At 37.3% G+C, this 25,877-nt stretch overlaps 1 protein-coding gene across 4 annotated transcripts in view; it reads right to left on the reverse strand.

Moving 5' to 3' along the window:
* The window catches only part of cdh11 (cadherin 11, type 2, OB-cadherin (osteoblast)), a 97,870-nt gene that overhangs the window by 56,894 nt on the left and 15,099 nt on the right, over window positions 1–25,877 (reverse strand). Inside the window, exons 1-2 of one of the 4 annotated variants that reach the window (XM_073906165.1) lie at window positions 23,579–24,073; window positions 23,410–23,448 (exon numbers count right to left, since the gene is read on the reverse strand). The exons of 1 other annotated variant lie outside the window; for it this stretch is intronic. The gene's annotated coding sequence lies outside the window, so the exon portion shown is untranslated. Of the gene's footprint in view, window positions 1–23,409; window positions 23,449–23,578; window positions 24,074–25,877 lie in introns of those variants that run through there. 2 more of the 4 variants (XM_073906164.1, XM_005166446.6) reach the window with 2 other exon arrangements.

Raw genomic sequence — 25,877 nt, forward strand, 5'->3', positions numbered from 1 at the left:
TGTTTTCAGGAATCATGAGGAAATGTTGAATAGATTCGAGATAGACCCCTTGTTAATCACCCTCCCTCTTCTCGCTTTGAATTTTCTCGGTCTTTGTGAATTATACATGTTTTTTTTTTGTTTCATAATTTATTATTGCTGTCTAATTACAACCGTTTGAAAACTGTCTGTTCTGAATAGCAATGACCAGAAATCTCACTGGGACTAAAAACACAACAAGTGGACATCGTGTATGGCAGCGTATGAGAAAATAAAATTGCGATCAAAGTGCTGCAATAAAAAAAGCAACCTTAAAGGATTTGTCAAGAGACAGAGCACTCGTCTAAATCTATGCATCCTAACAGCACCGTCTGGGCTTGATTTCCAGCACTTCAAACCAGACAGAGGGAACAAACTGCATAAATAAGCATCCTCAAACACCATGCATGGCGTCCAACTCTGAGCACAAAAACCAATAACCGCCATCCAATCTCCCACAGCCGTGAAGAACAATCAAAAGCTTCTTAGACACAAGCATGGCAGGCACTTCTGATTGGCTGTTTACATGCAATTGTGAGGGGAAAAGAGGGAACAAAAATACGCAGACTGCTTAACTCTTTTAGCTGGACACATCTCATTTCAATGACTAATCAAACATATTATTTTATTTAAAATCTCAAAAAAGGGACATAACTAGACCCAGTCTAGTCATAACTAGAACTAGACTAGTCACATCACAGGATATGAAATGTTGAGTTAGGATTATAGTTAGATTCATTGCAAAGTATAACCAAAACAGAGTGAAACTTTATAATTTGCATGTGTTTTAAAGGCTTTTCAAGAGTGTTTAAAGCATTCAGGCACAACAAAGTACGACATTTGTAACATTAATGAAGAATAATTTTACTGAATTATTAATACAATGAAGACCATGTAGTGTTATTTAAGATAAAATTAGAGAAACTCGTTCATGCTTTCATCAGCAGTAGGGTGGATTACTGTAACGGCCTCAGTTGCAGCTCATCCAGAATGCTGCGTCCAGGATTCTGACCAGAACCAGAAAATCAGAGCACACCAGACAAGTCCTTTCAGAATAGATTTTAAAGTATTACTTGTCTATAAATCACTAAATGGACTAGGACCTCAATACATTACAGATTTGCTCACTGAATACAAACCTAATAGAGATACATGATATAAATCATTTCTACACACACATTGATTGGATGATTCTTCAACAAAACAACTCTCTTCTGGAACCTTTACTGTATTTTTTAATTGTTTTACATTACAGCCAACAGTACTTTAAAATAATGGAAACTCTTTGGATCATTTACATGATCTATGTAATTTCTATCTGAATGTAATGAGAACAGCAACACTTTACATTTTTGACATATCTGTGCAAATAATAACATATTATGTCCGAAGTTTGAAAATGCGTACTTCCCTGCTAGAATTATCCTAGGAATTGTCTTCACTTTACAAAAAAAGACACAAAAAGTCTACCCCAATACACAGTTATTGCCTCAGAGAGTAAAACAGCAGAGAAAGAGCGAGAAAAAAGAAATATCAGACAGCAAGGTCACCTTGTCTAACCATCTGACTCACCTCTAACTATACATATTCAATGAGCCGTTGATAAGCAGACGTGTTCAAAGTCAAGCCACATTCTAGACAGTCGGCTTTTCTGCTTTTGGAATGGAAGACAACAATGGTGTGAGATGACTGGCTGATGAATGTCTATCCTGTTTTCACAGCTAGTCATCTATTCTGGTTTTTCATTTCTTTTCCAGGCCATTTTTTCCCATCCCCAAGAGGAACCTCAAGTGAAGGTGCAGTCCAAGTAATGACTTTGTCCCTGATGCCTCCAATACGAAGCATCTTCACAAGCAGCATCAAAACCACCCGTCATTTTCCTCTCGGCGAGGAGGCGATTACAGGATGGCACAAGCATGCGAGTTAGGATTTATACGTCTGTGTGTGTGTGTGTGCGAGAGCAACAACATGAGGTCAGAAACTGCGATTGCATTGGTAATATATGTAAAAGTGGAGAGCCTCAGAAGCTTAAGGAAAGCACGGGTCAATGGAACGCTGATATTCCTGGCACCACTTCTCTCTCGAGGGTGATGTTTATGGATAAGCTCTTGAATATGTGATCCACAGATTATGAGATGTGCCTCAGAATGACTGTCCTTTATTTTCTCCGAAAAAAAAAAAAAAGGTCAGTGACCTTCCGTTGCGGGAGATCACCTGACTCAAAGCCAAATTAAATCACTCCACTTTTCCTCCTTGACTGTCATTTATTTTGAAGAAGAGGCTCCTAGTGCATCGTATTACCTGCACGAAAACCCGCAATTGAGGGGAATTCAATATGCTTTCAACATGCATTTAGCCTCTGCGGGACTGGTGTCAGATTTGCTATTGTGTTTATCTGATAAAAAAAAAGCCAATGTTTCTCCCAGTATGCTCATCGAATTATTGCAGTTCCACCTATCTGACCCTAATTTTGTAAATCATTAGGTTTTTATTATTTGTCTATAGTTCTCCACATCAAACTGCAAATGATTTTCTCCACTCTGGTGCTTTCTAATAGGATTTGTGCAGCAGCATATTTGATTGTAGTAATCTATTTACAGAAATCTTTAGAAATGAAGAGAGCTGGAGAACAAGCTGTGAATATCGTAAATTGCTATTAAATGGGGCTTTGTGCCTGTACGTCATTGATGCCCTGTTTGCATAGCTGAGGTGCGTTCTGATAAAATCATCATTAATAGAAAAAAAAAAAAAGAAAAAAAGACGGCTGTGCAACAAGCCCGATGATACACGAGAGATAAGCCAATATTTAGATAGGCAGAAAGATAAGTAAAGGACACTTGAAAAGCGATCTTCAAGAATTAGTACTGAGATAAGCCTGAAGGTAGACCACAACGTTTTGAATTCCCACACTTTTCGGGTTGACAATTTAGTAGTCAATAAAAAAGTGTGATTAATTAGCACTTGAACTTATGGTGCATTACAGATGCCAAGAGCTAAATTGAACAGAAATGTCATCTCTCATAAATAAGACACCTTTCCTCATGATAAAAGCGTACCGTTTTTCTTTATTCCTTGGCCATTGTCATTGGAAAGTGACCTACAGAATGCACTTTTTTTATTTATTTGCAGACTTATTTATTTATTTCGCTCTATTTCTTGCAGCGCTCAAAAGCTGTGAGCAGCTGAATGGTTATCTTGATAAGAGTAGGCCCTGAGCTGCATGCGTTGTGACAGCCTCCAATGAATATCAAGTGACGTGAGCCAGAGTCTGCAGCCATTCCGGAGGGGATAAAAAAACCCTTCCATTATAATCGCTGCCTCCTTTTAAACAGCCATTACCTCGGGACGCAGTAGCCAAAGGTGAGGTAGTGGCGCTGACATACACCCACTGTCGCCCGCCAAATTAAAAGAGGCTTTGGCCTGTGTTCGTGAATACTAAACGTTTCCTGGAATGCCTAATGTGAGTCTGATTCATTCACCCGGACGGCCTTAGCAGGATGGCATCCCTGCTCAACCTTCTGTTAGTGTGAAAACAAAAACACGAGATAGAAATCAATACTCTTGAATTATCAATAAACGCCGTTTTAAAGCATAAAGAGTCACTGAACGTGGCTGATGTGAGGGTAAGTTTTAGAGGACGATCTGCTTGCTGTATTTTAGCCACTCATGGATGCCCTGTTAATCGACTGTGGTTGAGCCTCATTCATCAAGGCAGGGGCTTTCAAATCCCACTCACACCCCTCACTCACGGGGGAGATGCAGACGTAACTCCCGATGTGGGCTTCATACTGTGGCTAATGACTAAATCTGTCACTTTCACAGATATAAAGGTTTCTGTTATTTATGCGTACAATCTTTATCATGCTTGATTAGATGTGGTATGCAAGGTTCAATGGCGTCTTTGCCCAGCATCTTTCATTCTTTCCCTCACTCCCTCTCTCATATTTAGTTTGGTCTTTTAATGGCTCTCGCTGACATTCTTTCCTCACGTCTCTTTCTTTCCACAATCATTTGCCCAATTATTAAGCAGACTACAATATGGAATAATTCATGAAAATGAATTATTCTAGTGGTTTATGAAAGCGAGCAGAGACTCACTGACTGTATAGACACAGTAATCTTCCTTAGTTACAGTAAGAAGCGGGTAATAATGACAGAATATATTACACTGAACACTCCTTGTGTGTAACTTAAAATATAACACACTATTGGGGAAGCTACTTTGAACATGTAGACTGAACAGCTATAATTAGTAGACAGACTCAACCATTTTCATTTAAAAAAGGCTTTGATTTACTAACAAAAAAGCTACATTAATGATGTTCAAAGGACCAATCTAAAACTGAACAGCTTAAAGTACAGTAATTAAATCAAAAGAGTTAATTTCACTGAAACTCACTCTTTGTACTTAACCGAAGTGAACTCAGTTTCTAATTGCATTAAGCTAAACTTAAACCGTTGCAGAAGATTTATAATTCCCAACACATGTGTGTCAGACTATATTAGAAGAATAAATGTTATGTGTTTTTAAACAAGATAAAACTTAAAAAAAAGGATGTGTTAGTGTTTAAAGGAACAGTCATCGTTTATCCACTTGTGCCAAATGGGTTTCATTTAGTAGTTGAACACAAAATAAGGATGTTGGAAACCAGACAAAGACATCTATAATATATACACATTTCCCCTACAGTTCAAACACATGCGCTATAGGTAAATTAAATAAGCTTAATTGTCCATAGTTTATGAGTGTGAATGTGAATGGGTGTTTCCCAGTACTGGATTGCAGATGGAAGGGCATCCACGGCGTAAAACATGTGCCGGAATAGTTGGTGGTTTATTCGATGTGGCAACCTCTGAAATAATAATAATAATAATTCCTTACATTTATTAGTGAATTCCTGGACACTCAAAGCACTTTACACATTTTTTTGGAAGGAATCTCCTCATCCACCACCAGTGTGCAGCATCCACAGAGATAACGTGATGGCAGCCATATTGTGCCAGACTGCACACCACACAGCTGATTGGTGGAGAGGAGACAGAGTGATGAAGCCAATTATGATATGGAGCTGGGGAGGAGACCATGATGGACCAGTGGGCTAATTTGGCCAGGATGCTGGGGTTAAACACTTTTTTGAAGGACATTCTGGAATTTTTAACATCCCCTGTTTAACAGATCATCCGAAAGATCATTAATATACTGGGGCATTAGGACCCACACAGACAGCAGGTTGAGCACCCCCTGCTAGCCTCACTAACACCACTTCCAGCAGCAACCAAGCTTTCCCAAGAGGTCTCCCATCCAGATACTGACCGGGCACAGCCCTGCTTAGCTTCAGTGGGCAACCATGTAAGAGTTACAGAGAGCTAGCTGCCGGCTACGGAGACCAAGAGGCCAAGTCAAAGGAAAATAATTGAATGTTCTTTATATTAATACTTATAACTATTCCATTATAGCGACAGCAATGATCTAAAATAAACAGTAAACAAATATGTTTATTTACTATATATTACATTATTTTAATATAACTATTCAAAAACCGACAGAAATACATCTATAACTAAAAATATTTTATTTAAATAAGCAAAGACTGAAGATAAAATAAATCAGTTTTTTTTTTTGGGGGGTAAGTGATCCGTTTAAATGAACCATAAAAAATAAAGGACAGAGCTTGTTTGAGTATTGCCTCAGCCCATTCTTCTATAAAGCTGTGGACACAATGAGATATGATGAAAAAGCAAGAAAGTGATGTCCATTTCCCACACTAAACTGGAAAAAAAGCTCATTGATAGTGTTTTGAAAAGAGCTAAGGGACTGTCACATTACTTAGCTTGTGTAGTGTCACTGAATATGCATTTGTGCAGTTTTATCCCCTTTCTCCCTCATTCTGATGAAGTATGTGTTCACAATCAACTCTGAAATAAGCTTAAATCATACATCTGTTCTTCTTTTTTCTTTGCTTTATAAATGATTTGGGGGTGTGCTAATCTCATGCATTTCTCCACAGATTTAAGTGTCTTTTTAAAATTTTTATCCCTGGACTCACCGAGGTGCCACTAGCCAGTCATAATCTGTTATTGTGTGCCTGAAACCATGTGTGATTAATTTCTTTTTTAAATGAACCGTCCAGCCTGGTTTGGCATTGGGGCCATGATGGAGCCGCACTATAAATGGTTTATGTCATGGCTTTTGTCAAGCGCCTTTCCCCCGCAGCCTCACTCAGTAATTGAAAAGCCACCTCCAACGGAGGGACTGAGCGACTGTGTTTGCTGCATACAGACGACAGAGACTGAGGGGGAAAATGGTCCGACTGGGTTTTACCACCTCAGTGTGAATAGCCACTCAACAGGATTTCCAGGGACACCTGCACTGACCCATAATGACCCACCGGACTCCCTCCATCCACGCAATAATGTTTTCTGTTCAGGCCGGACGGGAGGTGGAATAACTGAATGGCGGCATGAATAACAGTGTTAATAACGAATCTCTCGCTGAGCTTTGTGTTAGTATCAGATGTGTTCATTGTGAATTTGATTTAATCTCAGAGGCAACTATTTCTGTCAGCGTGGCCTCAACGGGCATGGAAATCTCTTTTTTTTGTTCCTCTTTCTCTGTTCTTAGCCTAAGGATTTGCTTTGCTTGCATACAGAGGGTTGTGATAAATGGTAGCATCTGCCTGCCTTCTTCACCACCTGCATTTAGATATTCTTTATAAAGGTGCTCAATGGGAAGAGGGTGGCTATGCTGTGCACACTGCATATGGGGGAAAAAAAAAATCAAATAAAATGAAATGGGGGTAATTACAATTATGTTTTTGAGGTTTGGGTGACCCGGTTACAAACAGTAGGCTGAGACAGATAGATTGTACTTTTAATTATGAACTTAACTTTAAATTGCAATCGCTTGCATGACAAACACTTGCTTTTGAGAGTATGCTGCACTATCTGTATATGATAGCAAGATTTCTTAAACTCAGTAAGGGTGAATTTATTTGATTAAGCAAAGCAGTAAAAGTATTATTGTGAAACTGTGATTGTTTTATACTTTAAAACATATTTCTAATGCAGTTTATTCCTTTTTGATTACTTATTCTCTTGTCACGCCTTGCAGGCACAGGATGCCATATTGACAGTGTACCCCAATGTCATGGAGATGTTGGATTTTGTTTGGAAATAAAGATCGGGTTTACGTCAGAACCCAAACGTCAGGCTCATGTTCAATGTCCAACCTAAAATCAACCAAATATCATTGTCTAATCATGTTACTCGTAGATGTTGTGTAAACGTTATCACTGTGACATCTATCAGATGTTGGATTTGGGTCACTTTCCAAGACAACTTATAATCAACCAAATATTAACGTAATTTTATGTCATTGTTGGACGACAAAAATAACATCCTTAGATGCTGGCTGGACATTGAATTTTGGTCACTTGACGTCATGACCTTAATCCAACCTAATATTAAAACGTTTTATGATGTTGTGTGCCAGCTGGGATCATTCAGAAAACATTCTAATATTACAATTTACACCTTAATGACACAAATGCACCTATAACTAAATATTTTACTAAAATACGAAGTGACTAAAGTTGAAATTAATCAGTTTTTTGATAAGTGATTCATTTATTCAAATGAACCATAAGAATAAAAAAAAACTGCTTGTTTGAGTATTGCCTCAGCCCATTCTTCTATAAAGCTGTGGACACAATGATGTATGATGAAAAAGCAAGAAAGTGATGTCCATTTCCCACAATAGACCGGAAAAAAGCTCATTGATGATATTTTGAAAAGGGGAAGACTTCTTAAGCTCAGTAAGGCAAAATATATTTGGTTAGGAAATGCAGTAAAATTATTATTGTGTAATTGTGATTTTTTTTTTATATATTTTAAAACATATTTCTGATGCAAATTATTCCTTTTTGATTACTTGTTCTGTTGTCACATGAACATTTAGAAATCATTCTAATATAAGGATTTACAACTCCAGAAAAAAAAAAAAAAGTTAATGTTAACTCATGTTAAATGCATAATGTTAACTCATTTCATAGTAGTTGATGAATGGAAAGATAAAAAGACCAGCAATTACTAGAAAAATAAATAAAAAAATAAATAAGTATATATATATATATATATATATATATATATATATATATATATATATATATATATATATATATATATATATATATATATAATTTGGTATTATTATTATTATTATTATCATTATTATTGCATCATTAAAGTGTACTTCTACAAGCACTTACCAAGAGAACAAATAAAAATGATCAATAATAAACAAGAGAATTAAGCACATCCTAAAAATAAGACATTTTAAGATACATGATAAACATGGCAGCATTTAAAACCCTTCTTTTAGTGTTTTACCATCTGCTCGCATCAGGACAGATTAGCATTTACATTACAAATAGCATGTGGTCACATGCACCTCTGAACAGAGTGATCGGATCACACAATGTTTCGGACATCGTTCATCATTTACACATCACCGCTTCTGATCATTTCAGACTGATCTTAATTCCAGCTACAACCCTTTTTTTTTCCAGTCAAGCTGCTTTGAAAGCCCACACAATGTGGAAAATGCTGCAAACATAATGCTTGACTTGACCTTAAAATCATGCCAGACGTCTGCAACCAAGAGTTACTGCCTTCTCTTCCATCCCCCACTTCCACTGACAGTACACTGTGCCCCAAATATAGCCCTCAAAAGCAGAGAAACACCGCAAGAGTTAAGAAGTTATAGAAATGGCAGCTTTCACGCCATTTAAAATCTCCCATTTCGAAGCAGGGCTTTTGAAATCCTCTATTAGTGTGCAAGTAGTGACGCACATGCCTCTATTCTGCATTAAGACACTTCTGAGAAACAATGCACATTGGCTTACTCTGCGTGATTTCACAAAGAAGGACATGTTCCTGGATAAACATCGACATTACGTTGATCCTGGAACAACATTTCAATCAGCCATTTAGATTTAAGGGATAAGTTTACAGTTTATGTTAAGGTTAGGCTTACGGTATGTGCTTCTGCAACTATTAATCTCCTCTGATTTGAGGAATAATTTACAATTAGGGTTGGGTTTAGGGGCAGGGATTAGGTATGGATTACATTTTCAAAAACAGCAATGGTGTTCCAGGATCAATGTACAGTAGATGTTAATCCAGAATTGCATCTTACTTTGAAAAATCACACTCAGCCAGCCTGAATTGTCTCTAATAAACACTGAAAGCAAAACAAACTATTTGCCGTCTGAATTTTTTAGCCGAGATTTGAGAAAGAGCGCATGAAATGAAGTAACTCAGAGTCAAATTACTTCAGTACATATATGCACGGTATGTACCAAGTCGCATAACGTGAAGGAAAGAATGATGCAATTCATAAGCAATGGTTTTTACACTCTGTAGGCAGCTCAGTCAGTGCTTTATCACTTCCATACACTCCTTCCTGAGCCATTCAAACAGACATCTGTCAGGTCAACAATCACGCGAGTGGGCATCAAAGAAAAGATGGTTTGCTCTGGGGTAAGAGGAGCACACGGAAGGTGAATGGGTTTTACATGACAGTTGAAGGAAGTACAGCGTGTTTGCTCTTCTTGTGAGTGGTGGGCTGATTTGTATGGAGGGTGGTCTTAGGGCCCCCTGTACAGCACACTGTCCGGGTTGCTCAGCAGGGGCCGGGCTCCTCCATTACAAGCCGGTTTGGTTTTACGACGCCAGGCTAACTGTCATGTTAATGAACGCCTTGCTGGCCTTCACGAGCCCTGTGTCCTTGTGGAAGTGACAAGCAGTGCACAGCCCTTTACCGTTCTCACTGAAAAGGCCATTACATCTCTTCTCCTCCAACAGTTGTAGTGCTAATGTTTAACAGCCTAATTAGAAAGGGAAGCAGAGGCTTTTCTTTAAGGACTGTCCACCCATGGGCCACCCACAATGTCAGGCAGCTGGAAATATTTTCTGCCTTACTGTAACCTACAAAGCCCGGCAAACTGGGGTCAACAGGATGCGGACACCCCTACGTTAAATTATAACAATTAAAACCTCAGGCTGGATGAGTCCCTGAGGTCCCGAACTATTTACTACAGAGCTTGTCCGTGACAGAAAGAGGTCTAAAAAGAGCCTTCCTGACATAACGGAATTTACAGAGGTGTGAAATTAACTGCGATTTAGGCATTGCAGTGATCCAGGCACACCTAAAACACCTTAATGTGTTTTCCTAATGCACAATGTGTGAGTGAGGACTAATACAGAGAGGTTATACGGCAACGGAGAGCTGTTGCTTTAAAGACAAACAGGCCTGAAACTGGTATGACAATATCTGTGCTTTAGAGGTAGCACTGCAACGCTGCAGATTGCTGAGGCTGCTGGATATAGGGGTGTGAATGAGTTTACTGAAGCAAACTTACATTGACAAGCACTAAACTAAAATGTCCGAATAGATGGAGAGACAAACACTCCAGTTTTTCATGCATTTCTTTCCATCTATTGTTTTTATTACAGTATTTATCATTTCATTTTCTTTATTTTCTTGTCGGCCTAGTCCCTTTATTAATCTGGGGTCGCCACAGCGGAATGAACCGCCAACTTATCCAGCAAGTTTTTACACAGCGGATGCCCTTCCAGCGCAACCCATCTCTGGGAAACATTCACATACACTCATTCACACACACACACTCATACACTACGGACAGTTTAGCCTACTCAATTCACCTGTACCGCATGTCTTTGGACTGTGGGGGAAACCGGAGCACCAGGAGGTAACCCACGGGAAAGCAGGGAGAACATACAAACTCCACACAGAAACGCCAACTGAGCCGAGGCTCGAACCAGCGACCTTCCTGCTGTGAAGCGAACGTGCTACCCACTGCGCCACCCCTACAATATTTATCATCTAAAATATTTACTATATATTTACACAGTTTTCACAGAAATAATGCTATTAATAGTAAAACTTTACAGCATGATTTAATTTGTTAGCATTATTTCAATATCAGTCATTGCAAACTAACAACCAACCAAATGAATACATGGAATTGTGAGGCATGTATTATTTTTAGTTAATGTTAATTCCAGCATTTACTAATGCATTATTAAAAATCTTTTTGTTTCTGTTTTATCAACTATATCTAGGGCAAGACAGAATCTGCAGACATTTTTTGTATTTCTGCATTTATGCAGGATCATTTTGGGAGTGTCGTAACTAAAAACTTAACATATGAAATTTAAAAAAACATAAATTTTTAACATTTAATTAGTGTTTACAATGCAAATCCAATTATATCCACTTAATTGGTAAACAAAGTAAGTCTCTCATATAATATCTCTACTAAAAGACAGGACATATTACTTTACAAACTGTATTGTAAATGAATCATATGAACATTTAATATTTAATAATTTAATTGTTATTATACATTTAATAATACTATAATTAAATCACCAATAATTTTAGCTAAATTAATTAAAAAACTGGATAAACATAAATATATACACATTTAGACATGTAAATATAGACTCAATGATGGGCTAAAAATCTGCAATAATCGGTTGATTTCTGCGCGCAGATTCCATGTGAGCCTAGCTATACTGTATCTAATACTTGATGTCATTTAATGGAGTTCAGTAAATTCAATTTCTTTATTACTTTAGCAATTATTACAATATAGATTGTGTCAAAGCAGCTAAACATAGATGAAGTTCTAGTCATTTAAAACTGCTTTAGTTCAATTGTCAAAGTTCAGTTTAGTTTAGTTCAGTGTAATGCGAATAAACATCACCAAATCATGTGAGTAATGAACATCGCTAAATCATTTTAGAACAACAAACATATTGCTCATCGATAACTGATATTTGTAACTAAATTAACCAGAAATAAACAGATGAAGTGTTACCCAAACAAATGCCAATCAAATTCTTGGTATAAACACATTAGTTGTATAAATATCAAATTCATGGCAAAGTTTTTCAAATAATAAAAGTCATAAAGAAAGATCTAAATCAGGGGTGTCCAAATTTGGTCCAGGAGGGCTGGGTATCCTAAAGAGTTTAGCTCCTACCCTAATCAAAAACACCTGAACCAGATAATAAAGCTCTTGCTAGGTATGCTAGAAACTTCCTGGCAGGTGTGTTGAAGCAAGTTGGAGCTAAACTATGCAGGACACCGGCCCTCCTGTTGCACTACTACACATTGGTTTGATTTTGGTTTTATTGTAAAGAAAAAAAAGAAAAAAAGAAAACATGTTAAAAGAAAAACAGAAATATTTTATGGCACAGTTAAAAAAAAATAAAGATGATTCAGTATTCAAAAATGTGTTTATATATATATATATATATATATATATATATATATATATATATATATATATATATATATATATATATATATATTTTTTTTTTTTTTTTTTTTTTTTTTTTAAAGCTGGTCTTACACTTCATATTTTCAGATTTTTTTCTAGAATATGTATTAATCCCTGTACTTTTTCCATAAACCAACATATCAACCATTTGGTAGAGGTTGATATTTTAGAAATAATGGGATGTGATGTTGAGTGTGTTATGCATTAAGTGCGTTAAATAGTGACATTAGGAGTTAAGAAATAGCAATATATTTTTTTTTTCTTCTTGGTGGGAAAGTTAAAGGGATAAAGGATACATTGTATAAAATTTACTCAAAGAAAATTTACTTTTAAAATACCAGAAACCAGTTGTTTTCATAAATTTAGTATGTATTTATATTAATTTCAAAATAGACCTAAACAAGTTAAAATGTAACCGCTGCAGAAGCACATTTCTATGCTTTAATTAAATCAAATAAATCAATATATCTTTGGAAATCTTTTTATAAACATGTCTATAAACTTTGACCACTTGTTAAAACTTTGTGCTTTGAAGCTGGTTGAGGTTAGACGCTGGTCAGTAAGAAGCGTCTGCCTGCTGGTCTCTAAGATCTTGCCGGCAAGCCTGAGACTGAATCCGCCATTGTGGCTGCCTGATAAAGAGATTAGGGCACTGTGAAAGGAGGCGGGACAGCATCGCCGTGCATCTGAGATGCTTAGCTGAAAGGCCCATTGTAGGCCCAGTACACATCCTGCCTTCCCAGAGTACTTGACAACCAAAACAGCCAACAACAGAATTCCTGTGTCAAACAAAACGCTCCTTGTCTACCCAAAGGTTTATTTGCCTCATTTACAAATCTATGCCTTTGTGACCAAACCGCTTCCCATTAACCCAGCCACTAGAAGCAGAACTAAATAAAATATAGCTGCAAGCAGCAATTAAGGGGCCAAGCACTATTGGCCATAAGGTGGCGCTGCTCCAGACGTTTTTGAGTACTTTCAGGGCATGGGGTTGAAGATGCATACCATGTTTTGTAATGATATGTGAATGTGTTGGTAAAATATAGCATTTTTGGCCAAAAATCGAAATGGGCGACGCCCAAAATGGCTGATCTGTGAAAATCAGACATCATTCGACTCGGCATGCTCTGCCGGATGTAATGAGACCAGTTTCATGAGTTTTGGACGAAAGGTTGAGACGTTATAAGCCAAAAAGCAAGTATTTTGTATCTCCGGACCACTAGGGGGCAGTGCGCCAAAACTTCGCAATTAACCTTAGACCCTAGTTGTCATAACACACACCAAGTTTGGTGTGAATCGGTGAATGCGTTACAGAGATATCGCCTCAAGTCCATTTTCGCAAGTTCTTTGTTAAATTAGTTCGCAAGTTAAACGAAAACGGTTGGTCTAATCAACTTGAATTCCATAACTTTTGGTTGGCATGGTCTGTAGATCATGTGATTCAATTTTGGTGAAAATCGGAGACACGGCGTAGGACGAGTTCGATCAAATAGGTTTTTCGAAAAATTTAAAATAGCGCGAAAAAATTCATGACGGAAAATGACGTCATAGGGTGCGTTTGAATCGGACTGAGCCAAGGAATCAGAGGAAAAAAGAATTTTGATTGTAGCCCGTTCGGTTCAAAAGTTATGATGATAAACATACGTGAAAGTTTGGACAAGTGGTGGCGCTAGAGAGTTTGATTTTGAGACTTCATAATTGGCCTGATTAATGTTAATACTGGCCTCTATCATTGTGCCAGATGCATACCATGTTTTGTAATAATATGTGAATATGTTGGTAAAATATAGCATTTTTGGCCTAAAATCAAAATGGGCGACGCCCAAAATGGCTGACCTATGAAAATCAGACATCATTTGACTCGACATGCTCTGCCGGATGTAATGAGACCAGTTTTATAAGTTTCGGACGAAAGGTTGAGATGTTATAAGCCAAAAAGCAAGTTTTTTATATCTCCGGACCACTAGGGGGCAGTGCGCCGAAACTCTGCCTGTAACCTCAGACCCTAGTTGTCATAACACACACCAAGTTTGGTGTGAATCGGTGAATGCGTTACGGAGATATCGTCTCAAGTCCATTTTCGCAAGTCCTTCGTTAAATTTGATCGCAATTTAAACGAAAACGGTTGGTCAAATCAACTTGAATTCCATAACTTTTGGTTGGCATAGTCTGTAGATCATGTGATTCAATTTTGGTGAAAATCGGAGAAATGGCCTAGGACGAGTTCGATCAAATAGGTTTTTCGAAAAATTTAAAATAGCGTGAAAAAATTCATGACGGAAAATGACGTCATAGGGTGCATTTGAATCGGACTGAGCCAAGGAATCAGAGAAAAAAAGAAATTTGATTGTAGCCCATTCGGTTCAAAAGTTATGATGATAAACGTATGTGAAAGTTTGGACAAGTGGTGGCGCTAGAGAGTTTGATTTTGAGACTTCATGTTTGGTCTGATTAATGTTAATACTGTCCTCTATCATTGTGCCAAATTATACAACTTTCCCGCATACGCCTATATGGGCTGCCATTCAAATCCGGCGGAAGAAACGGAAGAAGAATAATAATAATAATAATAAGAACACTAACGAAAGCAATAGGTGCCTACGCACCTACGGTGCTTGGCCCCTAATAAATATAGCTGCAAGCAGCAATTAAGGGGCCAAGCACTATTGGCCATAAGGTGGCGCTGCTCCAGACGTTTTTGAGTACTTTCAGGGCATGGGGTTGAAGATGTATACCATATTTTGTAATGATATGTGAATGTGTTGGTAAAATATAGCATTTTTGGCCAAAAATCGAAATGGGCGACGCCCAAAATGGCTGACCTGTGAAAATCAGACATCATTCGACTCGGCATGCTCTGCCGGATGTAATGAGACCAGTTTCATGAGTTTCGGACGAAAGGTTGAGATGTTATAAGCCAAAAAGCAAGTTTTTAGTATCTCCAGACCACTAGGGGGCAGTGCGCCGAAACTCCGCAATTAACCTTAGACCCTAGTTGTCATAACACACACCAAGTTTGGTGTGAATCGGTGAATGCGTTAGGAAGATATCGCCTCAAGTCCATTTTCGCAAGTTCTACGTTAAATTAGTTCGTAAGTTAAACAAAAACGGTTGGTCTAATCAACTTGAATTCCATAACTTTTGGTTGGCATGGTCTGTAGATCATGTGATTCAATTTTGGTGAAAATCGGAGACACGGCCTAGGACGAGTTCGATCAAATAGGTTTTTCGAAAAATTTAAAATAGCGCGAAAAAAGTCATGACGGAAAATGACGTCATAGGGTGGGTTTGAATCAGACTGAGCCAAGGAATCAGGGGAAAAAAGAATTTTGATTGTAGCCCATCGGTTCAAAAGTTATGATGATAAACATACGTGAAAGTTTGGACAAGTGGTGGCGCTAGAGAGTTTGATTTTGAGACTTCATAATTGGCCTGATTAATGTTAATACGGGCCTCTATCATTGTGCCAAATTATACAACTTTCCCGCATACGCCTATATGGGCTGCCATTCAAATCCGGCGGAAGAAACGGAAGAAGAAGAAGAATAATAATAATAATAATAATAATAATAAGAACACTAACGAAAGCAATAGGTGCCTACGCACCTACGGTGCTTGGCCCCTAATTATTCACTCGTTCCATGCTATTTTTGTTGATCTCAGGGTTAAAAAAGAAAATGACACAAATAACGTTTAGTAAGATGGACCGACTGTATGCCTTTCTCTTTAAAAATGTGAAAAGGAAAGGAGAAAAAATCAGCATCCGGGAACATGCGCTGAGACTGTCCCACTACTATTGAGCGCTTTTCCCTTTATAAGCCTTAAAAATTTGATTAGCATATCAGAGATTATGCATTATACTGTACAGAGCACCAGATGTTCCAATCCATTTGAATTCATACATATTTTCTTTCTTTCTTTCTTTCTTTCTTTCTTTCTTTCTTTCTTCTATTAAAATAATAAATAATAATAATAATTATCCATCCTTATTGATTTAGTTGCAATTTCCCTTGGAGGAAACGAGCTCTTCAGATAGTTAAATTTAGATAAATGCATGTAATCAATCATCCATCTTGTCCTATTATAATTCCCTGAAAAACCAAGAGGTATAATAGAGAGAATAATATCATTTACATATCTTTTCAAGACCTCAGATGCTGGCAGAGAAAAGGCCGCATCACAGCCTGAATCTGGAGCTCTGCGATTGGCTTAAAGTAAACAAAATTACTGATTACAAACCCGTGGGATTATTTTTGCAGCATAATTCATTCGAGACAGATTGCCATCCAAAAGTTAATATGAGACCTTGGAGATCACGGATACATGGCTACGAATGCCAAGGACCGCAGAAGGTTATCAGTGGCGTACTTGTTAAAGTCCCGACAGTGCAAGCTCAATTTATTCTACTTATTACGTATAAACACAAAAATTGGAAGCCTTTATCCGTATCTCTCATCTGAAATGTTGGCCCACCAGGTTATTCAACAAATTCTTTTATCTTCCACATCATCTGCTCCATAAACCTAGTTTTCTTTCACCATTTGGGAGTTGCAGCCTTTCCCCCGTGCTCTTTTGGTAACTGAGTTGTAATTGGCCTGCTTGTTATTCACTGTTGACAAAGCCCCAGTGCTGCTAGATTTGGACCCCCTTGTTTTCTCTGAGTGAACCAGCCAAACGCTAGCATTGTGGCCAGGTCTTTAGAGAAGGCTGCCCATCAGATGGTCAGTGGGATGGAACATAGCCTGATTCTTCACACACCATTGTGTCAGCTTAGGGATTAAAGGGATGAATATTTAAGCGAGGCCACCAAAATGGCCAGGATCTCACAAAACCCAAGCGCTAAGTCCAGGAGGTGATGAGTTACGTCTCTCTTCATATCTGCCAAAAGAAATGACCATGTCCTTTGAGGCCAAGAAAGGAACAAAAAGAATTACAAAGCAAACAAAAAGCTCTGCTGAAAGAAAAACATCCTGTGCGGCCATCCAAAACCATACACATCACACGTGTCAGATTCATTTTGTTTTGAAAGATTTTCGGTGTCTTTCATCAGATAAGAAGAAAAAAAAAAAGCAACAGGAGGAGGGGTTGAGTGACAGAAAAAAGGCTGATGAGGTGGTAATATAACATGGAAAAAGCTCAGGCTATGGATGAGTAGAGGCCAAGGCTCTGAGATGAATTCTGGCGGAGATAGAGGGAGCAAAAGAGTGGGCAGTGATGAAGAGAAATAAGAGATGACTGACTGAGATAGACGGGGGAAAGTTCAGTCTCTTTTCTCACACAGCTCGTCTGACATTTACAGGGCCGGTTTGAAGGAAAGAAGCTGGAGGAAGCTCTTGACCTCCACTTCATTACAAGCCCAAAAGACCCTCCACCACATTAAATATTGAGAATAGGTGAGGCAGCAGCTCTAAGGAAATACAACAGACCAAAAGGACAGCGAGCAATAAGAGATGCATTGAACTGTGAGAACAGCAATGCACTTTCCCTCTCTCTCTTTCCCTCTCTACAGCAAACTTAAAATCCAATTTCATGCCTCATGTCTTAAAGTGAGCTAATTTTAAGAGATTTCCTTTCACTATTTTTTGTTTCTGCGTATCAACAATCTGCAGCCATATTCATTACCATTAAGTAGGAAACAATAAGCCACTTGAACGGTGCTACCAAAACTAGTGTGATAGGGTAGCGATTGCAAAGCATAAGAGACAAGTAGCTCCGGATACAAATACCAGGTATTAGCCATTGTCATCATGAGTGACATTCTATGTTCTTTTCCAATTGTTCTGGGATAGTGAGGCGACAAATGCATATTTAAAAACAGAATTTCTGTGACAACCCTATTACATGTTGAGCGAAATTGCAACGATCAGATTCTTGAGCGTCAAGGTGTGTTCGCTATCATTTCATTACATTCCGAGACTTAATTAGACAAAAGAACAATGAGTATACATAGCAGGGAAAAGTTTAATTGCATCAAATTGTGCATTGCCAATAGCACAGTGAAGGAGAAAAGAGAGAGAGAGAGTTGGAGTTAGTATTAGTGTATTATGCAAATGCATCACCATATGCCACCAGATAATGAACCCAGAGCACTTAACGCTCTGATTGCGGGCTATGGGTGATCTGTAAATTAAAAGATGTTAGTTCACTTTCAGAAGGAGCAGGAGGGGGTATTTGTGATCCATTTGTGCCAGTGTGCTCTTTCTGATTGGTCTGCGAGGAACGCATCCCGCGCTCGTTTTCTTCACTGCCTCGAATATTAGTGTGCATTGTGACTACGCTGGGCTTAAACAGAGGGAACCCAACAATTAGCTTTATTGCAGATGCAAAGAAAGAGTAATGGAGCGTGTCATTGCAGATCAGTTCATCCTCCCACCCCTTTCCCACTCCAAAAGGAAGAGTTGCAAACCTGTGCATAGCAACACTAACCAGATGGATGGTATCTGGGCTCACAAATAACGTGCTTGTTTCCTTACAGGAATTCATGGAGCGACAGGAACAACTAATGCATAGAAACCATATTCATGTTTTCATCCATGTGTGAGGTACGTGGGGAATATGAGATTCCTGTGCTTCCGGTATATCTGACCCATCACATCTGTATTATCAGTGGTATTACGTCTGGAATTCAAATTGAGAGGATTAAAAAAAGAGAGCGAGAGAGAGAGGGAGGAAGTACTGAAGCACTTCTGTCACAGGATATATTATAAAAGAAAAGGTTACATGTCTCATGTCTAATTGTGCTGTGTGGAAATGGGTTCAGCATAATGCTATCTGCTGTTTTGCGGCTGAGCAAGCCTGAGAGAAGAATCAGGCCCATTACTGGCCATACACCTTAGCCATATCACTTATGAGCAGTGCTTTCTTTCTAAAGGTCAGCTCTATGAAAACACAGCTATTGGATTAATTTTAGCGGAAAAATGCAAAAGAATGTAAAAAGAAAGGATATATACATATACATAGAATTTCTTATATAAAACTTGGTTGTATAACAAAAACAGAGCTAATTATGACTATATATGAATATTCATACCTGACAGGTAATACCAGTTCTAAATGCAATAGACAAATTTATGAAGAAATTATCTCTTTGTATTTAAAATAATTCATTTAATAAAGTGTTGTAATATTTAATGAATCCAATATAATTCAAATTCAATAAAAAAAGGTCGGGAGTGGGTTTCTTCAATTTTAAAAATGTTAGTAATTTATTATATACAAATGAATGATTCGATAAACAGAATTCAGGTATACTCAATGCAATCAGGAGGTGTGTAACAATTTAAATTTCCTGACTCCAGCATTTATCCACAACTGATATAAACAGGTGGAGTTAAGTGGAATTTGTCACTTGTCAATCATTCTCCAGTCCTCATTCAGTCGCACCCATACATACTTCCTCTTTTTCTATAAATTCTCTGCACAACATTAAAAGCATTAGACTTCTCAACTGCAAATATTCTGTGTTCAGTTTCAACCCATCTCTGCTCACAGGAAGTTTTAGACTATTAGACCTTTGCATTTCTATCAGCTTAATCTACTTCTGCAAAAAATGGATCATTAGTATGCAAGGCATTTCACACTCAGAGAAGTTTGGTTACACTGTAAAAACTACAGGGTTCCACATAACTCATTCATGTTTTTCCAACATAAATCAATTAACTTTTAATAATTTTAACAAATTCATGTGGATTAAACATAAAAAAATATGTTGTCCCAATGAAATCTCAAGAACTGTTATTTCAGCTTATTATAAATAAGTAGTATGAACAAGAAAAAAAAGGTTTTTTGAGTGTAATATGTCACATTACGCAATGCAAATATTTAATGAAAAGTAAAAGAGACAACAGAAACAATAAAAAAATATATATAATTCCTTTTTTCTACAAAATTTCACCCAAAAAAAGCTAGCTGGACTGCACCAATGCAGTTGAATCATTTGCAAATATGTGGTGTACATTATCTATGTAAAGTCATTCATAAAAGAATACAGAGTACAACCGTCAAAAAAGGATAAGTTACATCATGGTCTTCAAAGGCTAAAGTTTTTTAAGGAGTATGATGATATAGTGCTAGATCAAAGAGTGGTCCTGACATCAGGAAAAAAAAGGATTTCCAAACTACTTTGACATAAATCTACTTGGCCTGTCACACTCCAGGCCATACAGAGCAAATAAGGAATATTAACAGCGAAGCCTAGTAAAAACCAGCATGCCATACTCTTGACAGGCAAATTCACAAAATATTCCAGTGTTTTCATTCATAGTCCAATTCATTTTGCAGAGCATCACTTTTAACTGACCAATATTTAACGTGAGATCACATATAATGCCAAATCCCATCAAACACCAAACTGCAACTGACACATTGTGGTTGATCATCTTACGCATATCAGTTCATCCTCATATATCTCTATGATCCTCTCAGGTAGCTATCATTCATTAGACATCTTTCCTGAGATTTGGAAAGATGAGTGGTGTTTGTCACTGCACCGCCTTGTAAAGCGTGGCATTACAAGAAGGAATAAAAGAGAATCACCCCCTGCTCTAAAAGTTAGCATATAAAAGGGTGTATGATTTTATGCTTTGCTAATTGCTCCTCATAAGGGTGAATGGATGTATTCCACGCACCCACGCAGTGATTAGTACAACCACGTTCAGCATGAAGGCTGCTTTGTATAAATGAAGCTATAATTCTGCTCTGTGTCAAATACTCTATTAATAATTCTTTGAGGGCAATTTTTAAAAACGAATGCATCCAATTTATCCTCCTGTTGCCATATTTTAATTGCACTCTCTTCATAACTCTCTGAAAAAGCCACTTTACAGTGGAAGATGTGTCCCTTATGAGTCCACAACTATCAAAAAACTCACAAAAAGCATCTGCCAAATGACTAAATGTTAAAAGACAAATCAAATGAAGCACTTTTATCAATCTGCATGAGGGATTCCCAATCTAATCACTAGAATAGTCTAGGGTTCTCATTTAGCGCCACCAGTTGGAAAATGTTATTAATGTGTTGCAAGGTCACTAACAGATGGCATAAAATTCCTGCACTGGAAACAGTTGGCACGAACAACTTGGCCCTGTCCAAGTACCGGTATAATCATCATTATTCTGCGCCTGAGTAGAAACCATCTCAATGAGACCATAATACCGAGGTGGCTGCCAGCAGAATTTAGAAAGACATTTTTTCATGGATTTACGTGACTGAATATATCCAGTTTTGATGATTAATTTAGCTATATTCCAACAAAATCAAAGCTATGTTTGTATGATCACAACTTAATTTTGCATTCCAAACACTTGCTTTAATGAAACCTGAACTGAAATGCTCCCTCGCATAATATGGACCAATCAGATGACCTTACACAATCTGTTCTTTTCCTTTAGTTGAACATTAAACTCAGCACAGACATCATGCTGCCTTGTTTAGATGTGGCTGGTGCTGAAAAAAAGGCTCCCTGAAAAGCTTCACCAGTCACCATAACAAATGCTTTTATTTGTTGAAAATGACTGAGTCTCTTCCTCTATCGACCCACAGTGGTGTGGGACTGGAGCAGCGCGGCACCCAACACAATGCGAGAGCAAGATACCGGGGCTTCATTTTTTCTCCCTGCACACAACTCCAAGGTGGTAATGTGACACCAAAGGTAACAGAAGCCACTGACTAGAAAGATGTTAATCCTGACAAAGTGCCACAGCATTAGCCAGAGCCTCTGCTAGATTGAATTCTGCATCCCTGGGGAGCATGAGCAACACAGACGGTGGCGCTCAATCTTTTTGAGTGGCCCTCGGAGACAAAACTGTGGTAAGCAAACTGGGCCAGGGCTGAAAAGAACAACAGCACCCTCTATTGAACGCATGCGATGGTACACTGTTCTCTTATTATTATTATTATTATTATTTTTATTATTATTATTATTATTTTTATTATTAGCTTGTATATTTATTTATTAAACTTTTTTTATGCATTAGCATATGGTTGTTGAGATAAGGAACACTTAATTTATAAATTGATTAATAGTTGTTGCTAGGCCTATATCTGAAAACTGCCACAAAGTCAAAGTCATCAATGATCATAAAGTCTGATAAACAGCACATACTAAGTACAATTATTGTCAAATTCGCAATGCTTAGCAAAATATGAATTCATTTAAGATCATTTTGTAGAAGCCACAAAATGTCCAACGTCAACAGTTTAACCCAAACACACTCATCATCTCATTACTAAATCACTCTCTGTCTTGACTAGTTCTTCAAATCCTACAGAGGAAACACGGAGCTGATATTGTTCATAAAGGGTTTGTGTAATGATTCACGGTGTGAATCTCGCAGTGGGGGGTATATGACTGTTTTTATGCCCGGGGTTGTGCTCTCTCACCACCCGCACGACTCCTCCATTCCCCACCGTGAATGCTGAAGCGTTTGTGGATACACTTCAGCGACAGGCGACGCGCATTCCCCTATTCACTCCAAAACTCGTGATGGAAGAAAAAGCTCCATTACTTGTGGTAAAATGGTACTTTAAAAATCGCGTTAATATATTAAGACATATGTAAACAAACAAGAGACCCAATGCCTGCACAGTGCACCAGATGGAATCGTTATTATGGATTTTAGGCTACAGTTTATTGCAGCTGAATGCAAAGTTGTGCCCAACAATCTCAATAATCGACTAAAATATTGTAAAAAAAAAAAAAAAAAAAAAAAACAAGCCACATAATTCAGTAGGGAAACTAAAAACGCCATAAAAAAATTAAATAAATAAATGATCGTATTTCTTCACTGCGATATGCACTACAAAAAATATTTAATGACATTTTTTTCCTCAGACTCATTGCATCTCCACAACGTCGTGCTCATAATCGTGAAGAGAGCAGCTCCAAACTAAAAGTTGAGCTACTCACTGAGCCATGAGCAAGAGCTCAACGGTCCAGCAAACTGTCCACGAAAGCAAATCGCTCCTCTTAATGCCAACCGAATAGCGCTCAAATTTACCACAGACTAAAAAATTGCGTACCTCCCAATAGGTGTGCATCCACTGCAAATGAGCTGTCTGCTGAGAAATGGATAAAAGCTTAGGTGAGAACGGCTGACCTGTCCTTTCATTCATCTGAAGACAGCTCTTTGCATTTCATCCTTCATATATAATGCGCATTTGAGTCGTAAACAGCATCATCACTTCCTACCTTTGGTCACTTTCAGACACGACACCGGCTGTCCAGTGATGGTCCCAAGGCGGCTAAAAGGCAGCCACTTCTTCTCTCTGACCAACAATCAACATCCAACAAGAGCAGTCAGTGTATTAGGACTCCAGACGCACGGTGCTCCTTGCCAAAGTCCTCTCCGAAAATTGAAGGAAATAGAAAAAGCCCACTGAAATTATTTTTTCTCTATTCCTCGTTTAAGTAAGAAGCGAAGGCAACTGTTAAATGGAGACTGGTGATATAAAACTGAGGTATGTCCACGATCAGTCAGGTGCAGCTGCTGCTTTTGCGCGCACGTTCGCTCCGCTTCTCCAGCAGCGGGAATGATGATGCCCGGTGCGTTGTAACGCAAGCTGGATGTGTGCGCGCGCGATTGTGTGTCTTACCGCCGGTGACTGTGTCGAGTCAACCCTCCTTCTATCCCTGCCTTTCCAGATGGAAGCAGTTTCTCATCTGTCCTGTCGTGCGGTCCCATCTGAAGCGAGCGGCCAACGCAACTGTTAAATCGGCCTCTAAAATCCTCCTCCAATCAAAACAGGCGGATGAAAGCTGAGCCCCCGCTGGGGAATGAAAAACACTCGTCTCAATCAAAGAAAATAGTATAGAAATAAAAAGCAACAAAGTTATCACACAGAAATTCAGCTTTAAAGCGATGAGGTACTTTAAAAGAATCTATAACATTAATTTTAATCTCGTTCTCCCATCTGAACTTTGTTGTATCTAGCTGCACTTGTGAAAACTGGGAACTGCTCTAACATCGTCTGTAACGTAGTATATATTATATAATTTTGTTTTCGTAAACAGACCTGTAGCCAGCTTATTAAAATAGTTTTGGACCTTTTGTTATTTGCCTCATTTTCTATTTAATTATGAGATTTAAATACTGCATTTTAGTGACATTTTAAGAACTTTATTTCTGGATTTGCTTGATGTATCATAATATTTCCTACAAATTTGGCAAATATGCTATTTTACTATTTTAGGTGTTTATTTACAAATGTGCGTTTAAATTGTAATTTTTATATTACAGTTTTATAAATAATGTTGAGATTAGCATTGTAAATAAAAACATAGAAAATAAATATGAAAGAATACATATTTTTAAATATAATTTTATTACCATTTATCATTAAATTATTTTTTAAGGATCTGTTAAAACTTGTTTTAAATTAAAAACTGAAGCCTATATGCAAATTACAACATGGCCAGTACATTTTACTTTCCTAAGTCAGAAGTTTCAAAATTTATGATAGCACAGAAGTCAAACATGGAATAAATGAGCTCATATAGGTGACCAATTTTGGACCTTTGTCGGTGAGGGGTGAGTCTTTCGAAGCACCCCCCATCCCCTACAGACCTGATATAATATCTACTCTGTTTTATGATAACTTCAAAAACTGTATGTTATTGTGATTATGTTATTATATTATGTTATTATTTTATTATTTTTAAACAAAGATAGATGAATTTATTGTGTTCATAAATTTTATTAACAATACTGTAATTTTTTTTTCTCGTGATGTAAAATACTGGCAGCAGGTTTCCAACAGTGAACCATAATCATGTCATTGACTTTAATAAAAAAAAAATAAAAAAAAAATAATAATAATAATAATTTATTTATTTATTCATTCATTTAAATAACCATTAATTTGTTTATTCATTTGTTTGTTTGTTTGTTTGTTTATGTATTTGTTTGATTATTTGTTTGTTTGTCTGTTTGTTTATTTGTTTGTTTGTTATACAGGTCAATAATGCAGACAGTTATTAACCATTTGCATGAACAAACAATCTTTCTTTCTTTCTTTCCTGAAAATTGTGCAAAATGTGCAAATTTGTGCCACAAAACGTATAAGATAAGAGTAATATGAAATACAAAAACAAAAATGAAATTTAAAATTTGCAGCATTGCATTTATGTTCAGGCATGTTGCATAACATTTCTTTTCTACATTGTATGATTTATTTAATTTTATTTTATAAATTTCACATGCACACACAAATTTATATATTCAACATGAATATTTTTTAAACATAATAGCAATAATAATAATAATGAAATATAATGTCATTATTTTGAAACCCTGAGTTAAAAAAAAAAAAAATCAGGGTAAAAATTATTTTAATTATTCAATATTAAAAAGTTTTAAGCATTCTAATTGATTGAGGTAATTTTGGATTTAAGAACTTGACCTTACACACAGGAAGAAAAAACACATCTGTGTAAATCAGTACCAGGGGGCAAATATTACTCCTTAATGAAAAACCTAATTTCTTACCCT

This window comes from Danio rerio, chromosome 7, assembly GCF_049306965.1.
Source record: "Danio rerio strain Tuebingen ecotype United States chromosome 7, GRCz12tu, whole genome shotgun sequence".
Taxonomy (NCBI): Eukaryota; Metazoa; Chordata; class Actinopteri; order Cypriniformes; family Danionidae; genus Danio; species Danio rerio.